The 19,914-nt window shown below is 51.5% G+C and overlaps 1 protein-coding gene across 1 annotated transcript in view; it reads left to right on the top strand.

Annotated features, from left to right (window-relative positions):
* The first annotated feature begins 2,575 nt into the window (after nucleotides 1-2,575).
* Nucleotides 2,576-19,914, top strand: part of LOC115641616 — a 147,818-nt gene continuing 130,479 nt past the window's right edge. Inside the window, exons 1-3 of the transcript XR_003998094.1 lie at nucleotides 2,576-3,106; nucleotides 14,143-14,220; nucleotides 15,494-15,910. The gene's annotated coding sequence lies outside the window, so the exon portion shown is untranslated. Of the gene's footprint in view, nucleotides 3,107-14,142; nucleotides 14,221-15,493 lie in introns of the transcript that reaches the window.

Here is a 19,914-nt window from a genome sequence, read left to right as displayed (position 1 = left end):
AGCTGGAGCGGCTGGGCCCTGTGTGATGCGTTCCCCCCAGGGTGCCACCTGGAACTGGGGTACCACTGAGCCCTCTGACCCACCAGCTGGAGCTCCCTCTCTCACTGTGCTGTATGACAAGCTGCAGACCCGCTCCCGGTCCTACACTTTCACCAGCATTCACACAGGCAGGGCCACACCCAGCTGCAGTTACATGCAGGCTCTGGCCAGCCACTGCATGAACCAACAGTAGAGAGGCTCCAGCCAAAATAACCCCCAGCTCCCTAGGCACACATCCCCCAAACTGGGGTATAAACCCAACATGAAACCATCTTGTACTGCTCAGGGAACTGTGTAGCACAAGCTCGTAGAGTTGGTCCCCCCCAACTCAATGTGGAGAGGAAATGCAGCAGCCCCCTGAGCTAAGATTCCCACGCAGATCAAGGCAGATTACCTAGCAAATAAACAAAACCACAAACTCAGCTTAACCTACTAGAAGAGGGGTCAGCAAGCTTTCAGAAGTGCTGTGCCGAATTGTCATTTATTCACTCTAATTTAAGGTTTCGCACTGTGCCAGTAATACATTTTAACATTTTTAGAAGGTCTCTTTCTAGAAGTCTTTAATTTTTAACTAAACTATTGTTGTCTGTAAAGTAAATAAGGTTTTTAAAATGCTTAAGAAGCTTCATTTAAAATTCAATTAAAATGCAGAGCCCCCCCCCGGTGGCCAGGACCCGGGCAGTGTGAGTGCCACTGAAAATCATCTCACATGCCGCCTTCGGCATCCGTGCCATAGGTTGCCTACCCCTGTACTAGAAGGATAGGATCTGAATGCACAATCTCTCAGCCTGACGGATGGCAAAAGCAGGCTGCAGGTTCTTAAGGCACAAGCTACACTGGCTTTGCAGCTTGGCATCCCCAGTGTTTTCACGCACAGGCTAGAAATCCCTTTAGTACTGGGTTCCCCCGGTTCAGGGGTGTTTTCAGGAGTCCACTTGTGTGGGGAGTCATTGGTGAAGACCCCCAGATGATGTCACTCCCTCCCTTATACGGCTTTGGCATAAGGCGGGAACCCTTTGTTTGAAAACTTGGTTCCCAGACCAGTCTGTAGAAAAACACTGACATTCCAAGATGGAGTCCAGAAACATGTGGCCTGGTCACATGACCTTGCATGAGTCATAGCAGCCATAACTTACAGACGGTCTGGAAGGTTCACAGGAAGGTTAAGTTCTTCCAGGGTCCATTGTCTTTGCTGATGGGCCATCAGCACTGTCTGGCTTCATTGTTGTACCTGAAAAGCTGCTTGTGAGTGTCACCCAGAGTAAGTCCATTTGAAATACAGGTACATTGTCAATATTCCTAACTCCAGATACAAACATGATACATGCACACAAATAGGATAATCATATTCAGTAAACCATAACCTTTCCAGTGACACCTTGCATGACCGGTCTTGTACAAAATGCATCATAATTATGCCATAATCCTATCATAATATCACTGTGAAGAATATGGGCTGCACTGGGTGTATGTGTCCTTGGTGCCCACTACTGGAGGGGCTGGGCCCTGATGTGTGTGTGTCCCTGCCAGAAGGGCTGGGCACGCATGTGTGTGCGTGTGTGCGTGCCGCCCTCTGCTGGAGGGGCGGGCCCTGTTGTGTGTGTAAATCCTGCTGCCCCCTGCTCTCTGTGTGTGTCCATGTTGGAGCAGCTGAGCGCTGTAAGGTGCTGGCACATACTAGCTAGCAAGGGGCTGGGTCGGGTGGGGCACGGCTGCCTTTTCCCTGGGGCTGAGCAAAGGGGAATTGGTGGGGGGAGGGTTCGCCGCTAAGCCAAGTGGGAGCAGTGTGAGGCCTAGCACATTAATTTCCCACTGCTGGAGCACTGAGAGCCATGGCTTCCAGCTGGTTTGCTAGCAGAAGCTATTTTATTATTGGCCCCAGGCCTGGAACAGGGGTGGTCACAAACAGCGCCCAGGATTCTCTGCTTGGATGCCAGAGAATCCAGGGAGCGAGACTAGGGCACCCAACGCCACCCGCCTGCAGTGAGCTCACGGCTCCCACGCTCAGTCAAAGAACTTGCACTGCCCGGCATGGAGCGGAGCTGCCTGGTGCCACCGCCCGCAGCGCTAGCCTGGGCCAATTCCCTGCCCATCATCCCCTCTTGTATGATCCTTTTGGCTCCAACTCGCCTGAATCAGTCCAATGGGAGGAGAGAGGAGACGGCTCCAGTTCCCACCCCCCAGCTGCTTTCTCGGAATAATGGCTCCCCCTCTCAAGGCCAGGCTGTGGCTGCAGACATCGTGTGGCTGGGGAATGAGCCGATAACTCTGGTTTTTGGCCGTCCCGCCCGGTGGGGATGTGTTTGTGCACGCGAGAGAGAGACAGACACGGCTTGGTGACCGCTGTGTGCTGCTTGTTACGTTTCACATCCCCCCCCATCCCCCACTCTGCTGCCCCCCCCGGCTCCCCCATCCCCACATTGCCCCGGTCCCTGCTGCTGCCTCGATCCCCCATCCCCCCTCACCCCTGGCCCCCGCTGACTCCCTAGGCTCCCCCTGTCCCCCCACTGCCCCGGGCCACGCTGCCTCTCTCCCAAGCTCCCGTTCATGGTCTCACACCCCACGCCTGCCCCGCTTCTTGCCTCTTGACCACGGCACCCGGGTTCAAGGAAGTTCCATCGAAAACAAAATATTGAAGCTCCTGGTCCTTGGGGCAGGGAACAGGCCACACGGCTCAAAGTTCCGAAGGCAAAGACAGAGCCCCTGGCGTTTCCTATTCAGCTCCCGATTTCTAAGCCAACCTGGCGATTTTGGCAGGGGAACCTCCTGAGACGCGAATTCTCAGGACAGGGCTTTTTTGTTGTTGTTGTTGTTTTTGTTTGCAGAGGTGACAAACGCCAGGCCCAAGGCTACAGCTGTCGCTTCCGTAAAATTGAGAAGTGAAACCTGGTTGTGTGGGGCAGCACCTCCTCGCTCTTCCTCTGACATCTTCACAAGGATGTGGCCACTTCCGCTCTGCTTTTCCTGCCTGCTTAGATTTTGCTCTATCAGTTGGCCTCTCGCACAGGGGGGAATCGCCAGCAGCCCTGGGGAAGGAAAGATGTGGAGGAAACTCGCTTTTCAGGAGGTAAGACGGCCACGCTTGCTGTTTGACACTGGAGCACAAAGGACGGGGGGGGGGGGAGATCATCCTTATTTGGGCTGAAATAGGTTTCAGATGAGGAACAAGTCACTCAAAGGGCACAGGCTGGTTTAAGACACCAAGCCCCAGAAGAATGATACACAGCCTGCGTAGGAATGACATTTTGTGGCTTTCCTGCTAGGAGCCTGGGAGAAAACAACTGATCTCTTGGACAGTCGCTGTTAGACATGCCGAGGTGCTCATAACTCTCGCAGGGCAGGTCTAAAAATATGCAGGGCCATATTCACAGTCTCCCACAAGCGCCCCTGCCGAATCACAGAGAAACGAGCCCTCTTGCGTTACATGCGGTCCCTGCTTCCAGGGGACATTTGAGGTGCTTTAAACAAAGCACCCGCTAACATGCTTTGCTGGCCCGGCACCTGCATGAGGCAGAGAGGCACACAGTTGCTGAAGCAGAGCGCTGGAGGAATGGGGGATAAATACTATTTCTTGGAAATAACACGGTGCCGAAGATTGCCCTCTTTTAACTGTGTTTGAGGGCGTTCCTTGCCATAGGACACACAAATGCTGACACGTGTAACGGAGCGATTTCTCGCCATCCCACTCGTGGTCTTATACGGCCGTCTGGATTTTTTGGAAGGCTTTTTTTTTCCATAGAGGGGGCCCGCAGGAGTTTTGCAGGGTGGTTAGCGTGCGGATTGATACGCTTTGTGCAGGAGGCAGGATCAAGGGGCGGGCCTGCTTGGGGGTTGCCCGGATGACAATGTGGGCGCCAGACATGGCTCAGCACAGCTCAGGTGCCACGAGGTGTAAAAACCAAACCCATCCGTTTGTCTTTGCAAGCATCGCCTTTAAAGTCGTCGTCTTACTGCAGCGTGCTGGGCAAGCTGTACCTGACACCTGTAAGTGCCACCCAGGGAGCTCTGTGCGGGGCTGGGGTCCTTGAAAGGCTTTGAAAGGGAGAGTCCCGAAGGGAAACCGGAGGGGGGATGTGCTGGGAGGCCATTTGGAGAGGGAAGAGGGGTGTGTGGAACACAGCGCATTGAGGGATGTGTGTGTAGAAAGCAGTCCCTCATTGTGCCGGGCACTGCACAGATCTTAGTGATTCTGGCTCTGATTCTGCAAACACTCGGGGGTGTCTACACTGCCAAGCCTCCCCCTTTCCTCCCAGCAGCACCGAGGCTGGCTCAGCTGACTTGGATTGCGTGTGTGTGCGTGTGTGTGTGTGTGTGTGTGTGCGCGTGCGCGTGCGCGCACTAAAGACAGCCATGTAAATATTGGGGCTCAGGCTGGAGCCTGGGCTCCGAGACCCTCCCCATTCACGGGAGTGCAAATCTACTCAGCAGTTTTACAGCTGTGCAGCCCCAGCCCCGAGAGCCGGAGTTGGCTGGCACGGGGCACCCATGGCTATCTGGCTGCTGTGTAGACCCACCCTGTGATTCAGCGCGGCAGGGCTCTTTCTGCTGTGTAAACGCTTCCTCGAGCAGCGAGCTGAGGGTGATGCTATGCCCGCAGCGTAAGGCTTGCTTGAGCATTTGCAGGGTCCGCGCCTTATATCTGAAGCGCCCCCTGTAACTCATCCCTCCCTCCCCTGGCAGATCTGGGTCTGACGACTTCCAGGCTTCACCAAAACCAGTCCAAAATGTTGATTTCTTCTCCCAGGCCCCAGCCAACATCAACAGGAAATCTCTATATCTGTGCCCAAGGGTGGCGATGCACAACAGCCCCTTAACCTCTCAGAGCACTTTGCCCAGCTGTCCTGGTATGATGCCTTGGCTGGGACATGGGTGCCGATAGCCATCATCCGTCCAGGGAAATCAAACCTGCTCCACAGCTTCTTCGCCAGGCACATCTCTGTGTCCAACAGATGGTTCACCGTGATGAACGCCAGCAAAGCCATTGCAGGGGTTTATAAGATTGAATCTGAGATGCAGAAAAGCAAGTGTCTGGTTTTCATCCATCTGATTGTAACAGGTAAGTGCCGTGGGTCACAGTTTCAGGGGTAACCGCACTGTGGATTTCCCCTGGGCCTCTGGAGGGCACAGATGTCAGGTTCCAGCTTCCCAGCCACCCCCTCTCTAAGGTGGAGGCCTGTGTCTGTCTCCCGCCAGCCTGGGGGTCTGGGTTTGGGTTTGCACTGCCTGTGAATGTTGCTGTGAGTTTCCCAACATATCTGAGCATGGTCCACCAGCCGTAGGGTGATCAGATGCCATGATTTTATAGGGACAGTGCTGATATTCAGGGCTTTGCCTTGTCTTATATAGATGCTTATTACCCCCCTTTCCCTGTCCCAATTTTGCACACTTGCTATCTGGTCACCCTAAGCCCCCTGTGCTTCGCTTTTTTCCAGGGCTGCGACAATGTACACCAGGTACCAACCAGCCGTCACAAAGCACATTTAGTCCTAGCAGCACAGAGAAAACATGGAAAATAAGAAACCACCCAGCATGCCTGCTGACAGCTAAACAGAGATCAGACCCAGCTCCAACCTCAGGTCAAACCCCTCAACCAGGTTTGCTCTCTCAGTTACAAGTTCCTGGCAGGTCCCAGACAGTCATGGAGGTCAGGGCCCTGTCGCGCTGGGCACCACCTAGACATAGAGTCCCCGAGATCGGGGCCCCGTCGGGCCGGGTGCTGCCCAGGCACAGAGTCACTGAGATCAGGGCCCTGTCAGGCCGGGCACTGCCCATACGCAGAGTCACTGAGATTGGGGCCGGGCACTGCCCAGACCCAGAGTCACCGAGATTGGGGCCCCGTCGGGCCAGGCGCTGCCCAGACACAGAATAAATCAGTCCCTACCCCTAAGAAATTACCATCTAAATAGACAAAATATCTGAGGGGGGAAACTGAGGCACAGAAGTGACTTACCAAAGGTTACACAGCCAGTCAGAGGGAGGTCAGGGAATCAAACCCAGGCCCCCTGCTCTCTCTCACTGGCTGTGCTGCCGTTCTGGCTGAAAGAGAGACTGACATATCTGTTCTCCATGAACACCTGAACCACCTGAGCTGAGTTTCCTCCACCCGTTTGAGGTGTAACATGGAGCGTCAGCTGCCTGCTTTGCACAGCGGGATCCCAGTCTGCAGCCAGTGGTGGCCCTTGGCTGATGTCTTGGGGTTCCTGCCCTCCCATGCCTGTATCACAGCCCCAAGAAATGCCCCTCACTTGTAACCCCTGTTTTACACGAGATGGTAACTGTGTCTCAATGGGTTGCAGCTGAGAATACCAAATTCAGGACAAACTGCTGAGAAATAGAATCACAGAATCAAAGACCTGGACGGGATGTCGAGAGGTCATCTAGTCCCGTCCCCTGCACTCATGGCAAGCCCAGCACCATCCAGACCATCCCTGACAGGAGTTTGTCCAACCCCTTAAAAATCTCCAGCGATGGAGATTCCACAACCTTCCTGGGCAATTTATTCCAGTGCTTACTCACCCTGACAGTTAGGAAGCTTTTCCTAATGTCCAACCTAAACTGCCCTTGCTGCAATTTAAGCCCATTGCTTCTTGTCCTGTCCTCTGAGGTTAAGAATTTTTTTTTTCTCCCTGCCCCTTTATACCAACCATTTATGTACATGAAAACTCTTATCATGTCCCCTCTCAGTTGTCTCTTTTCCAGACTAAACAAACCCAGCTTTTTCAATCTTCCCTCACAGTTCATGTTTTCTAGATCTTTCATCATTTTTTGTTGCTCTTCTCTGGACCCTCTCCAATTTCTCCACATCTTTCCTGAAATGTGGTGCCCAGGGATACTATTCAGGAAGATCTGAACCACCTTGTAAACTGGAGTAATAGAAATAGGATGAAATACAATAGTGAAAAATGCAAGGTTATGCATTTAGGAATTAATAATAAGAATTTTGGATATACGTTGGGGGCGCATCAGTTGGAAGCGACGGAGGAGGAGAAGGACCTTGGGGTGCTGGTTGATAGCAGGATGACTATGAGTCGCCAATGTGATACGGCTGTTAAAAAAGCAAATGCGATTTTGGGATGCATCAGACGGGGTATTTCCTGCAAGGATAAGGAGGTGTTAGTACCGTTATACAAGGCGTTGGTGAGACCCCATCTGGAATATTGTGTGCAGTTCTGGTGTCCCATGTTCAAGAAGGATGAATTCAAACTGGAACAGGTTCAGAGACGGGCTACAAGGATGATCCGAGGAATGGAAAAACTGCCTTATGAAAGGAGACTCAAAGAGCTTGGCTTGTTTAGCCTGGCCAAAAGAAGGCTGCGGGGGGATATGCTTGCTCTATATAAATATATCAGGGGGGTTAACGTTAGGGAGGGAGAGGAATTATTTAAGTTTAGTACTAATGTAGGCACGAGGACGAATGGGTATAAACTGGATATTAGGAAGTTTAGACTTGAAATTAGACGAAGGTTTCTAACCATTAGGGGAGTGAAGTTCTGGAACAGCCTTCCGAGGGAAGTAGTGGGGGCACAAGACTTTTCTGGCTTTAAGACAAAGCTTGATAAGTATATGGAGGGGATGTTATGATAGGATCGTTAATTTGGGCAATTGATCTTGGATTACCACCAGATAGGTCTGCTCAATGGTCTGCGGGGAGATGTTGGATGGAATGGGAACTGAGTTACTGCAGAGAATTCCTTCTTGGGTGCTGGCTGGTGACTCTTGCCCACATGCTCAGGGTTTAGCTGATCGCCATATTTGGGGTCGGGAAGGAATTTTCCTCCAGGGTGGATTGGCAGGGGCCCTGGAGGTTTTTCGCCTTCCCCTGCAGCGTGGGGCACGGGTCGCTTGCTGGTGGTTTCTCTGCAGCTTGAGGTCTTCAAACCAATTTTGAAGATTTCAATAACTCGATCCTGGGATAGGGGTTGTTATAAAATTGGATGGGTGGGGTTCTGTGGCCTGCCTTGTGCAGGAGGTCAGACTAGATGATCAGATTGGTCCCTTCTGACCTATGAGTCTATGAGTCTATGAGTCTAACTGGACATAATACTCCAGTTGAGGCCTAACCAGCGCAGAGTAGAGCGAAAGAATGACTTCTCGCGTCTTGCTCACAACACAGCTGTTAATACATCCCAGAATGATGTTTGCTTTTTTTGCAGCAGCGTTACACTGTTGACTCATATTTACCTTGTGATCCACTCTGACCCCCAGATCCTTTTCCGCCATGCTCCTTCCTAGGCAGTCATTTTCCATGTGTGCAACTGATTGTTCCTTCCTAAGTGGAGCAGTTTGCATTTGTCCTTATTGAATTTCATCCTAATGACTTCAGACCATTTCTCCAGTTTGTCCAGATTGTTTTGAATTTTAATCCTTTTGGGCAGATACACCCCAAAACTGGAGGTTCTTCTCCCATGAGATACACCAAACCAGCAACAGAAGCAAACTTCTGTTTCACCCCACTGGCTAACAGGAAGTCAGAACAGCAGTTTCCTTGGGCATTCTAGTCCTTGTATCACCACCAAAACCACTCACCTTAGAGATGAGTGGTTCTTTAAAACCAATTTCATTAAATAAAAGTATCAGAAGGTAGCCGTGTTAGTCTGTATCCACAAAAACAACAAGGAGTCCGGTGGCACCTAAAAGGTTCTTCTGATCCCAAAGGACCAGCCACACACCACGGTCAATATACAACTCAGATCTTACCCCAAAATCATGCTGATGCCAATCCTTTAGTATCTAAAATCTAAAGGTTTATTTATAAAACGAAAGTAAAAAGGTGAGAGTTAAAACTGGTTAAAGGAATCACATACATACAACACTTGCAGAGTTCTTGGTTCAGGCTTGTAGCAGGGATGGAATAAACTGCTGGCTTAAGTCAAGTCTCTGGCTGCTTCAAAATCACTGGAAGGTCCTCAGACCCTTGGTTAGAATACTCCCATTAGATGTTTCCAGGGCCTTTTAGCTTCTACAATGTGGCGGGACACCCGTTGTTTCAAACAAAGCCCTCAGCACAGCTAGTGGAAACTCACAGGGGACAAGATGGAGTTTGGAGTCACATGGGCAAGTCACACATCCATGCATGATTCCACTTGGTCACAGTAGAAGCCATTAGCTATACCTCAGACAGCACGTTCACAGGAAAGTCCCTCCAGGCTAGGTGGATGTCTTCCATTGTGAGTTAAAAGTTCTTTCGATGGGTCACGCAATTTGAATAGCCGCCTCCCAGATGTGCTGGCTAACTACCTTGTGGGCGTTACCCCAGGAGCAAACCTTTGAAATCCAGGGACAGAGCCAATGCTCATAATGTAAAATACAAAAATGAAGCATGCATATAGATAGCATAATCATATTCAGCAGATCATCACCTTTCCATAGACACCTCGCTTGGCAACCTTTGTGCAAGATTTGTTTCAAATATATAACAGTGGTTGCAACAATGATGAACATGGTCATATTTTAATCAGATAACGTCATCACAGGGTCCTGGCTGGGGCTGCCTGGAAGGTTCCAGCTGTGAGACAGAGGAAGGCTCCACTTTCCATAGAGAGAGTGGGGAGAATTCAAGCTACCTGGAGAAACTGGAGAATTGGGCTAGTTCAGGCCGATGAAATTTAGTAGTGACAAGTGAAAAGTGCGTTACTTAGGAAGGGAAAATCCAGTGCCCAGCTCCGAACTGGGGAATAACCAGCCAGGGGGTTGCACGGCTGGAAAGGAGCTAGGGGTTAGGGCAGGTCACAAATTGATTAGCAGCCCCTGGTGTGATGCAGTCACTAAAAAGGCTGATATTACTCTGGGCTGTATTAACAAGAGCATTGTCTGTAAGACAAGAGAGGTCATTGTCCTGCTCTCCTGGGAACTGGTCAGGTCTGAGCTGGAGTACAGGGTCCAGTTCTGGGTGTGATGCTTTAGGAAAGTTGTGGACAAATTGGAGAGAATCCAGAGAAGAGCAACAAAAATGCTGAAAGGTTTAGAAAACCTGGCCTAGCGGGGAAGGTTAAACACACTGGACATGTTTAGTCTTGAGAAAAGGAGACCTGAGAACAGGCTGCAGAGATTTTCAGGGCTGTTATAAAGAGGACGGGGATCAATTGTTCTCAGTCCCTCTGAAGCTAGGACAATTAGTAATGAGCTTAAGCGGTGGATGTGATATACCTTGATTTTAGCAAAGGTTTTGATACGGTCTCCCACAGTATTCTTGCCGGCAAGTTAAAGTAGTATGGGCTGGATGAATGGACTATAAGGTGGATAGAAAGCTGGCTAGATCGTCGGGCTCAACGGGTAGTGATCAACGGCTCCAGGTCTAGTTGGCAGCCGATACCAAGCGGAGGGCCCCAAGGGTCAGTCCTGGCAGGGCCATCCTTAGGATTTATGGGGCCCTATGCAGTATTATTAACCGGTGCCTCAATGCCTGAGCTCGCAGCCTGGCGGGAAAGGGTGAGAGATGAGACAGGAAATGATAACGAGATGCCTGGTCTGCCTCACGGTGGCGGAGAGTCACAGTTCCCCACAGAGACCCCCATGCCCTCTCCCTCATGCAGAATGGACGTGCAGAAAGTACCTAATTAAAAGCACTAAACTTGGGAATAAAAAATGTCAGTCATGGGTTTTTTGATATGCCCCGAAGTTTGTCAGACATTTACAGGACCACCCAGAGGATTCAGGGGCCTGGGGCAAAGAATTTTTGGGGGCCCCTTCCATAAAAAAAAAAGTTGCAATATTATAGAATACTATATTCTCGTTGGAGGGACCTGGGGCAAATTGCCCCGCTTGCCCTCCCCCCCCGGGTGGCCCTGGGACATTTATTTGCAAAGACTTTGTAGTAAGGGCGAGTCAGCTGTCTTGCTGAATACAACATTAAATATTATGGAATACATGCTGCAGCTCTCCTCTGTTTTACATTTTCTTAATCAGTATTTCTACGCTGATTTTATATTTTAAATGTACGCTTAAGTCTTCATAAAGTAACCCTTCCAGATTACTACATATTTAACTCACTGGAACAAAGACATTATTTTAAATTAATCGGTCACAGAGGTTTAGTGTGTTCCCAGCAACGTTCATTGCTTTTAGAAAAAGGGAACACTGATTTACTGTGTGTGATCTCCATAACAATAGACATTTCACCAACTTTAAAAAAAATGTTTCCAAAGTTTTTAGGCCTGACAAAGGATTTTATATCTTGCTAGGCACTGATTTTGCTGGAGGGTTCTCTTAAAACTAGTTCATCAGAGAGTCCAAAGAAAAGAAAGGGAAACTCTTTGTCTAGCTATCTGGAAGGAAAAGGGTGTTGTCCCTTTAAGGGCTCTCTTCAACGGGGCGTGGGACGGGGGTGAAGGGAGAAAGAGATGAACAGAAAGGACAGGAAGGACAGGAAGCAGGTTTTTTGTTTTTTTTTTTACTATAGTAATTAAAATTAAAATGTGTATTTTAGATAAGGGGGGTCTTTTGAAGGATTTATTTAAAAAAAACCCATATGTCTGAAGATCCAAGCATTTAAGGCTGAAGATGAGTGTGCATCTAAAAATCTATGCACGGATTTTTTAGAGATGTGATTTTATAATCTTCACCAACTCACTAATGAAATATTTTTAAACGAATTTTAAACTAAGGTCCTGTAGACTGACATGTTTGGAGTAAAAAAAATGATTAAAGTGAATGTTTGAAATGAAATATACACAGGTTGAGAGGGAAGGTAGTGTACATCTGGGGTCAGGCTTGGGTTATGGGGGGTTACAGATATCGTTTGCAAGGATGAAAAGATACATACATATTGCATAACCGGCATAGACTCAGATTGGGGTGTGGGGGTTTTTAAAAGGTCAGTGGATAAGTGGGCTTGGGTACGCCACCCATGGAATGAATAAGGAGTCCAAGTCAGTATCGGTGGAGTGGATAAGTACATGGGTAGGGTGCGTCCCTTGGTCCCTCAGGGAAGGAAGTGGGTGATTTCCCTGGTCATCTGTCTCGGTTACTCGGTGTGGTATTGGCGATGTCTGGTGATGTGTTGGGTATAAATGTCTCAGGACCACCTGATGGTGTCGGACACCATGAGCTGTCTCATGGGCCAGGCGTAGCGTCGACCGACCCCACACGCTCTCAGAACCGGCTCGTTGCGGGGGTCCCATGAGCCCAAGGCTCCCATGATCAGGGCGTGTACCTGGACTTCATAGCCCTGGGCTCTCAGGGTCTCAGCCAGCGGAGTGTACTTCTACTCCTTCTGTGCTCGGGCCTCGTGGAAGGCTGGTGACTGCTTTTCAAAAGGCACCATAAAGTCTACTAGGAGGACCTTCTTTTCTGCGTCCGTCACAAAGATGTCGGGTCGCAGTCGGCTGTCTGTCCCGGGGATGGCGGAGTCGACGGTGATCTTCCCCAGGGACGGCAGGATGGCGTTGTGGCGGTGCCGCCAGGCTCCGGCGTGCTGCTTGCATCCACACAGGACATGCGGCAGGGTCTCGTTCCCGTTGCTGCACTTTCTGCTGTGTTTGTTCAGAAACTGACAGTAGATACCTGGGCGTTGGCAAAGGCCTGTTAAATGGGTTCATTACCCCTTGACTGGCTCTTTAACAGTTTCAGTGTTGTACTAATAGGTCCGGCAGGCTGGAGGCTTTTTCACTTTTGATTACTAGTTCCCCTCCCGAGGAAGACTCACCAGGCTGCAGCAGCCAGCTGTGGGAGCCTGCAGGAAGGGTCAGAACAGGGATAGGAAAGCCAGATGGGTGGACACTAAGACCCAGTGGTGCCCCAAATTTTCAGGTGCCCTATGCAGCTGCATATGTTGCGTATGCCTAAGGGGCCCTGGGATCAGTTTTGTTCAACATCTTCATTAATGATCTGGATGATGGGATGGATACACCTTCAGCAAGTTGGCAGATGACGCTAAACTGGGAGGAGTGGTAGATACGCTGGAGGGTAGGGATAGGATACAGAGGGACCTAGACAAATTGGAGGACTGGGCCAAAAAAAACCTGATGAGGTTCAACAAGGACAAGTGCAGAGTCCTGCACTTAGAATGGAAGAATCCCAGGCACCGCTACAGGCTGGGGATCGACTGGCTAAGCATCAGTTCTGCAGAAAAGGACCTGGGGGTTACAGTGGACGAGAAGCTGGGTATGAGTCAGCAGTGCGCCCTTGTGGCCACGAAGGCCTGCGACATATTGGACTGCATTAGTAGGAGCATTGCCAGCAGATCGAGGGGAGTGATTGTTCTCTGTTCGGCATTGGTGAGGCCACATCTGGAGTATTGCATCCAGTTTTGGAACCCCCACTACAGAAAGGTTGTGGACAAATTGGAGAGAGTCCAGCAGAGGACAACAAAAATGACTAGGGGCCTGGGGCACATGACTTATGAGGAGAGGCTGAGGGAACTGGGATTGTTTAGTCTGCAGAAGAGAAGAGTGAGGGGGGATTTGATAGCTGCTTTCAACCACCTGCAGGGGGGGTCCAGAGAGGATGGATCTAGACTGTTCTCAGTGGTAGCAGATGACAGAACAAGGAGTAATGGTCCCAAGTTGCAGTGAGGGAGGCTTAGATTGGCTATTAGGAAACACTATTTCACTAGGAGGGTGGTGAAGCACTGGAATGGGTTCCTTAGGAAGGTGGTGGAATCTCCTTCCTTAGAGGTTTTTAAGGCCCAGTTTGACAGAGCCCTGGCTGGGATGATTTAGTTGGGAATTGGTCCTGCTTTGAGCAGGGGGTTGGACTAGAACCTCCTGAGGTCCCTTCCAACCCTGATATTCTATGGTTCTGTGATAATCTGCAGCAAGGGAGATTTCGGTTCTGCAGGAGGAAAAGGTTTTTCACTCTATAGCTGGTGAAGCTCTGGAACAACTTCCAAGGGAGGTTGGCGAATCCCCGTTATTGAAGGTTTTTAAGAACAGGTTGGACAAACCACCTGAAAGGGTGATCTAAGGTAACTGGTCCGGGCTCAGCGCTGGGGGCTGGGCCAGATGCTCCCTCGAGGTCCCTCTCGACCCGACCCTGCTCTGACTCTGAGCAGCGGCATTTGGGGGGCAGATTTTAAGGGGTTGGAGGGGATGGGACCCCTCTGCGGTGACCTGCTGGGACTCTGCATCTGCTCGCTGCAACCGCCTCTGCATTGTCTCATTCCAGAGCCTGCGCCAACCTCAGCGCCATCCTCAGCTCCGGCCTCCCAGGTGGCCCTGGTCAGCATTGGGACTGCAGCTGCGGGTGAGTAACTGGGCTGGGAATGGGCTGCCGAACTGCTGGGATCATCAGCAAATTCTGGCTGCTGCCTGGCTCCTTGGCAGATTGTCCTGCCCAGCTCCTAACTGGCCGATGGAGCAGAGTGCGTGGGGCAGAGCCTCTGGGTACTGACCGCTTGGCTCCCAATGCCATGTCCGTGCCCGTCTAGGACTTGATTTCTTGGGTGACACTTTATATTGAGGGTCCACGTAGAAGTAATTTAGAAAGGGTTGAATGGTGACTGCAGGGTTTGTCTACACGGGGCCACTCGGAAAATTAATCCGAATCATGTCAAAGTGCAGGCTCTGGTCTGCACTACAGTGTTAGGTCAACATAAGGCAGCTTACGTCACCCTCACTCTGTCAGTGTCTACATTGAAAGGCAGCTACCATCCGTGGAACTCACCTGCTGAACTAATGGAGTAACTCCAGCTCTGCGCGAGGCCTAGCGCTTCCATGGATGCAATTTGATCGATGCCGGGGTGCTAATGACATCACCTGTGGCTGCCTTTCAGACGCCGTCCCACCGTGCCCCACGCTGGCAGGTTGAGGACGCGCGCCGCTGACACAAGGAGCGTAGTGTGGACATGCAAAAGCGATTTAATTACTGCCCTGGCTGTACGTCAACGTAACTTAGGTTGAGTTAATTTTGTAGTATAGACTTGCCCTGAATTTAAAGTGGATTTGCTAAACCACATTGATCCCACTGTGTGGACGCTCTTATTTAGAATTGAAGTGGCCTGAATTTGATTCACTTTGGAAGTGAATTAAGCTAAATTGAATTCAGGCTGCTTTAATCTTGAAGGAGAGTGTTCACACAGGGGTTTAATGCTGTTTAACTAATTCACTTTAAAAGTCAGATTAGATTTCCTGAGAGGCCCTATGTAGACAAGCACACTCGTTACCCGTGTCTTTAACATGCTGAGACTGTATATTCATCCCATACGAACACCTTATAAACCAGCTGTCAAGTGAACCTTAATCTAAAGTGTTTGGTGCTGAGCAGCCTCAGTCATTGCCCAGCATCCCACAGCGCTAGGTGCTGCACATTATCAATTAGGTATGTTACGGTAGCGCCTCAGAGCCCCAGGGAAATCGGCAAACCCATGATTAGCCGGGGACTGTGGAGTGTCTCAAATCAGAAAATCCCTTTTGCGGGCGCCATGGTGAAACGCTGAGCGTGGTGAAGAGGCTGGAAGTTTTTGTCTGGGTTTGACCAAATCTCCTGCTAATGCCGCAATTCCTGTCGTTGGTTGCAGAGCCCGGATCTTGGTCCAGCCGTATTGCGGAGGCGGTGGTGGTGCCGGTCGTGGGGGCAGTGATGGTGGTGGCGCTGCTGATATGGCAGAAAAAGAATATTGCTCGCTGCACGCACTGATTCTGCAGCCATCATGACTTCCCTGCCAGAGCCGCCCCGTCCCAGCAGGCCAGCGACTCAGGCCTCATGCAGGAGATGCAGGAGCTGGCAGAGTTGACGCAGCCAGAGGATGCCAGAGGTGGGGATCGGTTGGCCATGCTGAATGGGAAACTTCTCAGCAGCGCTGAAATGCTAAACGCTGGGGGAGTGGAGAATGGGGAGGGATGAACCTCTCCCCATCCCTCAACATCCACTCAATGTGCAGCAACAGTCAAAAAAGCAAACAGAATGTTGGGTCTCATTAAGAAAGGGACAGAAAATATCATAGAATATCAGGATTGGAAGAGACCTCAAGAGATCATCTAGTCCAACCCCCTGCTCAAAGCAGGACCAATCCCCAACTAAAACATCCCAGCCAGGGCTCTGTAAAGCCTGACCTTAAAAACCACTAAGGAAGGAGATTCCACCACCTCCCTAGGTAACCCATTCCAGTGCTTGCATCTTTATGTTGCCTCTGTATAAATCCATGGTACTCCCACATCTTGAATACTGGGTGCAGATATGGTTGATCCAACTCAAAAAAGATATATTGTGACTGGGAAAGGTACAGAAAGGGGCAAAAAAATGATTAGGGGTATGGAACGGCTTCCATGTGAGGAGAGATTAATCAGACTGGGACTTTTCAGCTTGGAAAAGAGACTGCTAAGTGGGGATAAGATGGAGGTCTATAAAATCATGACTGGTTTGGAGAAAGTAGATAAGGAAGTGTCACCAAATGAAATTAACAGGCAGCTGGTTAAAACAAATAAAAGGAAGTATTTCTTCACTCAACACACAGTCGACCTGTGGAACTCCTTGCCAGAGGATGTTGTGAACACCGAAACGATAATGGAGTTCAAAAGAGAATTAGGTAAGTTCCTGTAGGACAGGTCCATCAATGGCTATTAGCCAGGATGGTCAGGGACGCAACCCCATGCTCTGGGTGCCCCTAAACCTCTGACTGCCAGGACCCGGGACTGGACAATAGGGGTTGGATGTTTGCCCTGTTCTGTTCATTCCCTCTGAAGCACCTGCTATTGGCCACTGTCAGAAGACAGGCTACTGGGCTAGATGGACCATTGGTGTCCAGTAGGGCCGTTCTTCTATTCTTATGAACTCACAAGGCCCCTTCCTGCCTGACATCTCTATGACTCTCACAAAATAACCTGACTCTGGGAGATGGGGATTTTAGTAAAGCACCAAATAGCAGGAGACTTGTGATAAAGTTACAAGAGTTCCGTATCCTGTAACACTTCCACCGACTACATATTCTTCCGGTCCATGTCACCTACTGAAAGCAGGAAGAAGCCATGTTTGTGTCCAGAAGTGCCAGGCATGTTGCCTTGTCCTTGTTCCCGTTTATAACGTTTGCCTTTCAGCGTCAGAAGGCCGGTCTGTTGTGATGCACCTTGTGTCTACTTCAGCTTGTAAGCGCTTCGGGGCCCGGACTGCTGCCAGGCTGGTTTTAACAGCGCTCACCCTACGGAGATGGGCGTTATTATCCACAGCGGTGCATCAACTCACGGCTACCGTTCAGCAGCGCCTGGCTTTGTTTTCCAGCTCTGGACTTGCTTCTAATTGCACCCAGCCAGGGGTGAGGTGGGGGGTGGGGGGAGAAACTGGTCTGATTCTCCCCAGCAGGGGGCAGTAAATAAACCAATACGTGGATAAAACCAAAGGGGCGGAACTACAGGAGACGGCCAATGGGTGAGCTGCTACGAGGCTGGGTGCAGGCCTGTCCCACCTCCGGGGACTGGCCAGGAATTTATTCTGAGCACCAAACATATGCAGGAGAATTTGTTAGGCCGAGGGGCGTGGGTGTGAGCCCGCTGCCTCCTGCTGGCTGCAAAGTGACAGGCTTGGGATATTTCTGGGGGTCAGGGTGCCTTCAACTGCTCGATACATCCGCTGAGACTGCTGGGCATCAGGTTCCCCCCAACTCTGCTCCCTTCTCGGGTGCCCACCCCCCTGGGCACGGCTCGGTCCACCCCACCTCCTCCATGCTGCCCCCTCTGCCCCACCTCCAGCCCCGGCGGGAGCAGGATGCAGGGTCTGAAGGCGTCGCTCCCACCTGTCCTGGCTCAGACTCTGCTGGGGGACAGTGTACACCATGGGCTCCTGGGATCTGCCCCACATGCTGGTGTTCACATGCCATGTGCCCTCGGGCCCCACCAGGACGTCCGTGGACCGGGCTAGACTACGGTGACAGCATCTTCCTCTCGCTGAGCCCCCAGGGCCTTGGGAGACAGCCCCAAAGAGCATCCTGCTCCCAGTGCCCCACATGGAGCGACCCCCCAGTCCCTCCTCCAGTCTTTGGCCTGGGTCTGGGACACCTGGTCACCTGGTCCCCCTCCTTTGCCCTTTGTCCTCCAGTTGCTCATACCCGGCCTGCTTCCTGTGGAGGGGGACCATCCCCCATCATTAGTTGTTAAGTACCAAATAGCCGGGCCATTATCTTCTGGGACCCTCCATGGGCCAGTGACCTGGCCCCAGACAGCTGGCGTCAGTCACACCTGGGTCTCTGTAAAGAGTAAACAGCCTTTTCCCACCACCTAGTTTACCAGGCACTGCATAGGGGAAACTGAGGCACACACCATAGTAATACAAGTTATTATGAAAAATTCCCACTCCGCCACAGTGGGGCTCCCTGACACAGGGGTAATAGATGCCATTCCCCTACCCCGAATTTAGTTTCTGCCAGGCTGGCTGAGCCCTGGCTGTTCAGAGGTAGCTGGATTTCCTTTCTCCGTCCCCCTGACAGAGCTGGGAGCTGGACAGGGCTACAGGTGCCCCACAGCAAGGGGAGTGTACTATAATAACAGGCCCTTCTGTCCCATAGACCTCAAAGCCGGGCCAGGATCGGTAGCCCCCGTCTCCAAAGCGGGAAACCGAGGCAGTGAGAGGGGAGGGAGCTTGTGGAGGTGTAACAGAGTACGCAGGCATGGTGCTCTGGGACCACGCCAAATGAAGTCAGACAGGATCCTCATCGCAGTGCGACACCTCCCAGGGCCCTCTCTGCCTAGGGCAACCCCCCTTGGCTTCAGCGCCCCTGTTCACACTGTGAGCTCCCTGCAGCGACTCCACCTGGCTGGGACCCCCCCCAGGAGAAGCCTCCCATGCCCCCCAAAGGGGCCCTGCGCCCCACCTCTGCACTCAGCAGGGACTCTCAGCCAGCGTGGAAGGTTTATTAGCGATCGGGAGCACAGTGTAGAACCGAGCTCATTAGCACTGAAATCAGGAGCAGCCAGCAAAGTCCATCTCGGGGGAGGGGGGGAGCCCCCCCCTGGGCTCCTCCCACCTTAGTCCCAAACCAGATGACTGACCCCCTTCCAGCAGCCCGGCCTCTGTCATGCCCAGCTGCCCCTCGTCCGCCCTTTGTCTCTTTCCCGGGCAAACAGGTCCCCCAGCCTCCACCTGGCCATCAGTTGCCAGGATACACAGTGTCGGCTATTGTCTGAGCCCAGGCAGCCCATCGGCATCACACCAACCCTCGGGGAGGGGGGGGGCTCTGCAATAATCACAGACCCATATCCCACCACCTAGATACTTGAATAACACAGGGGAAACTGAGGCACATACAGCATATTCATACAAAACATTAAGAACATTCCCACTTTGTCACAGGAGGATAGAACCCAGGAGTCCTACCCCCCATCAAGCACTAGACCCTACTCCCATCCTAGAGCCAGGGTGAGAATCCTGGCGTCCTGGCTCCCAGGCCCCCCCGCTCTAACCACTAGACCCCACTCCCTTCCCAGAGCTGGGGGAAAACTCTTCCCATTATAAGCCCCAGTTTTCCAGATGCTGATGACTTCACCAGATGTTCATCACTGGGGATAGAATTACCCCAGCCCAGGTGAATGCTGTGGGATGAATTTTGGGGGGAGAATTTTAGCCAAATCAGTTCTGCTGGTTCTGAGACCCAGGCCACTGGTTTGTCAGGTGTCAGCTCCTGGACACTGCCAGCCCCCGAGCAATCGCCTCTGGGTGGCCCATGCTTTGCCTTGTGGAGTAGCGGTGGTGGCATCCCGAGCCCCTTCTGCAGGCATCGCCCAGCAGCATGCAGCCCCTGACACGGACACACATGGTGACAAGTGGTGTGGCTGGGTACCCACAGCTGGCCCCAGCTCAGGGTCAGGCCTTCGGGACACTGCAGTGGAAACAACCAGAAGGTTATTACCACTGCTGATGACAGCCGAGCTGCTGAGGCAGGAGGGTGGAAACAGCGCGGGCTACCGGGAAACTCAACACAGAACACCACTGTTCGAGTCGAAATGTCACTTT

This window comes from Gopherus evgoodei, unplaced genomic scaffold, assembly GCF_007399415.2.
Source record: "Gopherus evgoodei ecotype Sinaloan lineage unplaced genomic scaffold, rGopEvg1_v1.p scaffold_35_arrow_ctg1, whole genome shotgun sequence".
NCBI lineage: Eukaryota > Metazoa > Chordata > Testudines > Testudinidae > Gopherus > Gopherus evgoodei.
The sequence above is the reverse complement of the archived record's forward strand: the minus strand, read 5'-3'. Positions and strand labels throughout refer to the sequence as shown.